The sequence below is a fragment of the Etheostoma spectabile genome, chromosome 6 (assembly GCF_008692095.1).
Source record: "Etheostoma spectabile isolate EspeVRDwgs_2016 chromosome 6, UIUC_Espe_1.0, whole genome shotgun sequence".
NCBI classification, from domain to species: Eukaryota; Metazoa; Chordata; class Actinopteri; order Perciformes; family Percidae; genus Etheostoma; species Etheostoma spectabile.
The window spans coordinates 15028714-15032740 of NC_045738.1; positions in this window are offsets into that span (position 1 = coordinate 15028714).

Sequence of the window (4027 nt, forward strand, 5' to 3'; positions counted from 1 at the left end):
GAGAGATCATAAGAGGAGAAATAATGTAGATGCATTCAAAAGCCAAACTATTTAAAATGTATAGGTAAGAGTTTTTACTTTTCTCTTCTACAAAAGAGCACATGTGTTTAGCTTGAATTATTATGTTGGTCACATTAAATTGAGTGAATGACAAATGTTTAGAGCTAAAAACATCTAAACATCTATCTAAAATGTACCACTCCATTGTCTACCTGTCAACTCTGTAATCAGTCAGATTTGGCTGAATATGCTGCTTCTATGTCACGCTACAATCACCGAAAGCTACGCAGTCAGACATATTTTGGGATAGATGAGTTTGCTGGACTGATTTTAAAGCCCTTTAAAGCAAAGTTAGAGTTCCAAGTTCAAGCTAATGACAGATGCTGTTGTTTGTGATGAATTAAACTACAAACAACTTTTACAAACACTTTCTTTGATACTCATTTTTTTTAAATTTTGGTGGATCACTTTAATATCAGGGCTTTATTAAGACAACATAGAATGGCTCTTACGCCAACATCCCAACGTCCTCATATTTGTCTTGTTCCAACAAACTTTTACAGAGTTCATTATTATTGCAGGTGACAGAGCTAGACATGACTACGTCTGTAGCCATCCAGCTGACAGCCACTGACCCACATACAAAAACGAATCCCCTAATATCCAGTGTTTGTTTTCACAAAAACGCCTGAATGTGTTGGTTTGAGTTGTTTATGTGTGGTTGGCTGACTGACCTCTGCGTCTGACTGTAGAGTGCTTTTCATAATGCCAGCTCCTTCTCTGGTGAGGCCCTTCAATGTCTGGTATTGTTTCAGCACAGGAAAGATGTTTTGCCAAAGGCTATGAATCCCTGAGCCAAGTGGAAATATGGAAATACCCAGAGAATGTCTTTCTGTGTGATGAGAAAGCTGCCTCTCTCTGTTCTTGCACAAATATTGATCTTTAATATCAGGAAAAATTACACACACTGCATTCCTGCCATTCTCAGTGTACACTTATTAACCAAACAAAAAGAGCTGTGAGCTGCCCAGAGAAATGTCAGCAGATGAATCCGATCCACGACACAGCACTTCAAATCTCGCTAGGATTCGGCTACAACCCAGACGTGACCAGAGCCATGGCATGTTGGAGCTCAAACAAAACAATGCTCCATGTACATGGCATGCACAGTTGTTTGGATGTACATGAAGGTCAACAATTCTGACATATTCAGGATTTTTTGCAAATATCTTCCCCCCTTTTCCTTCTCCCTCATCTTCTTTGAGCAAGATTGTGATTACTAAAACAAAACAATGTAGGGCCATGCTGTTCCTCCACCAGATGTGGACTCCAAACAAAAGGCGTCGTAACTGGCTTGTTGCGGGGAGAGGGGAAGAGGTCAGCACAAAGACCAAGATAAACAGGAGGAAGACACACCGGTGCGAGCATGTTTAGGTCAACCACCAGGTCTGGGCCTAAAGTCACATTCATGTAGAGATGAGATGAGGCGGAGAGAATAACGTTCACTGTGCGAGATCTTTCAGTAGATAAAAGCAGCGCTGAAGATGAAATGACAGCAGAAAAAAATCAATACTCTCTCCTAGAAGTTATGTTTTTATCCTTTGCATGGTTGTTAGGACACTTGATGCAACCCAAAGCACTATACATGGTTAAATAGGAACTTAACCTACGGAAGACCAAGTGCTAATACAGACAATAAGCTCTCTGGCTCCAAATAGCCACCACATGGCTCACAAGGCCGTCATCAGCGACAGAGATGCCGGCAAATGGTCCAAGATGGGCCCGGGGCAGGAAGCTGGCCACGGTGCGGCTTCCTCCCTTTGAAGTGTCATTAATCCTCAAGCTTGTGTGTGTGTGTGTGTGTGCTATTGTACTTCTATTTTTGTTTTAGATGTTAAAAGTGAGGGAATTTTAAATGGTCACAATTTTCCCCAAGAACTGTTTGTTAGTCAAAAAATCACAAATCTCATAAAAACATCAAAACCAATGCGTAAGTTATCTTTAAATACATTGTACTTACATGACTCTCCTACCATGTGGCTCTCAGGCCACAAGCCCATTGATTACTGCTGGAAATACATTTTTAAAATCAGTTATGTGTAGTTTAAAAAAGGCTCAGAAATCCCCTAAAACAGCTGGGCTCTGTAGTGTCTAGCAAGTTGACTCAATTAGGGTAAATGGTGATTTGTTTTGGGACTATTTTCAGCTGCGGATCAATACACATTTGGTGCCCTGCGTATTTGCACCAGCGGTACACTGTATGTGGGCACTCACACATACAGTACCGACTGAGGGTCCTAACTAAAATACAAGTGCAAATGTGCACATGCTTGTTTCTTCAACCCTGTAGCCCCTAACTGGTAATATCAATATTTAATTCCCATATAATAAATTATTTATCTAGAGATTGCAGCATACATATAGTGACTGTGTCTTTTTTTTCCAAATGCTTTTAGGTATCATGGAAAGTACATGACAAACTAATATTTCCCAGATTTCTTGTGTTAAATAACGCATGTTAGCAACATGGCGAGGACTTTATCCCTGTCCTTCAGGAAATTGGTTCAAAGAAGGCTTATGGCAAAAATGCTGAGGTATTTGAATAAGAGGATGTACAAAAGTATTTAGAATGGGAACAGCTCTGCCCATCAATCCCTTAAAATGTACCAGAGTAGATCCATTAGGAGTGTTGTTAACTTCTGTTGCCTAATACCACGTGTGTTAACATGTTTTTGTCAGGCACGTCCCAATCTACTAAGATTTTTGCAAACCTGATCCTTAAATATAAACTGTTGAAGACTTAACCTCAATACAAACTGCAAACATTGACATCTTGTTCCTGTTGTTTGTTATTTGTTTTTTCATTGTTGGGTCCTAGAAGTGTTGCATTCTTAATGCAGGTTTAAATAAATCTCTCAGTGCAGTGAGATCATTTCAACAAATAAAGTTGATCTTTCTCATTTTTTTCTTCATTTAAGTCCAATAATGAAAGATTACTGCTTACCAAATATAGACTTAGGTAGGTGCTTTAGCTAAAATTTAATGTATAATGATTGGAAAAAAATTCTGTAGGCATTCAACGAGGTCTCTGACCAAAAGTTAATTAAAATATTCTTGAAAAAAAGTTGATTTGTAATGAAAACTGATTGAAATAATAATCTGTTTTTGAGAAAACAAGAAATTCTCAATAATAGACAGTGGTGGAATGTAACTGTGTACATGAAATGGAGATTTTCTTGTTGTGTACTTTAACATATCGAGGAGAAGGGGGGTTCTCTCAACTACTAGCAGTCCGATCCCTCACAGTTGAAACATTACAGATCCTTTTGGACCCTGGTTGTCACCTCGACAAGTTTGTCTCAGTACGTGATCTTTCACAGTTTTTACAGGATTATCACCCCTGAGTTAACAGGGTCTTAAACAGCTGACTGGCACCAGCAATCATGCTAGGAATTAGCCACCTGCTACATCGGCCGTCCACAACCATATAGCAGCAGCAGAGATGAAACTCTCCACACAGGAAGTGCCCTCCTGGGAGCAAAAAAAACCAGGCGTCAAACAAGGTTGAGGTCGCTCGCCACCTCGCACACATTGCTCAGCAGGAAGTATGGCTTTCTTGAGTCGTGGCTGCGAGGGCAGAGGTCAGGGAACGGGATCAGCACTTTGTGTGACCCAGATGTGGCAGAGGACAGCCATGGCTCCAGTCTGGAGGTGTCCCAAATGTAGCGTGACTACAGAAACAGGAACTTCTATTTTGAGAAATACCATTCCTCAAACAATACAGGAGTGTATTGATTTCTTTTTTAAGACCTGTATTCTTTCAAGGCTTTGCTGAGTGTCCTTGCTATTTTTAAACTTCATGTTTCCCAACTTGAAACACCAATTTCGGCTACAGACAGGAGCAGCTCTGGCCCGTTAAGTGTGAAATGTTCTGCAGGAGCGTCACAGAAGAAGAAGGACAGAAGTCTGCATGTGATACTGTATATGGAATATGCAGATTTGTTGGACTGGGGGAGGGGGGGGGGGG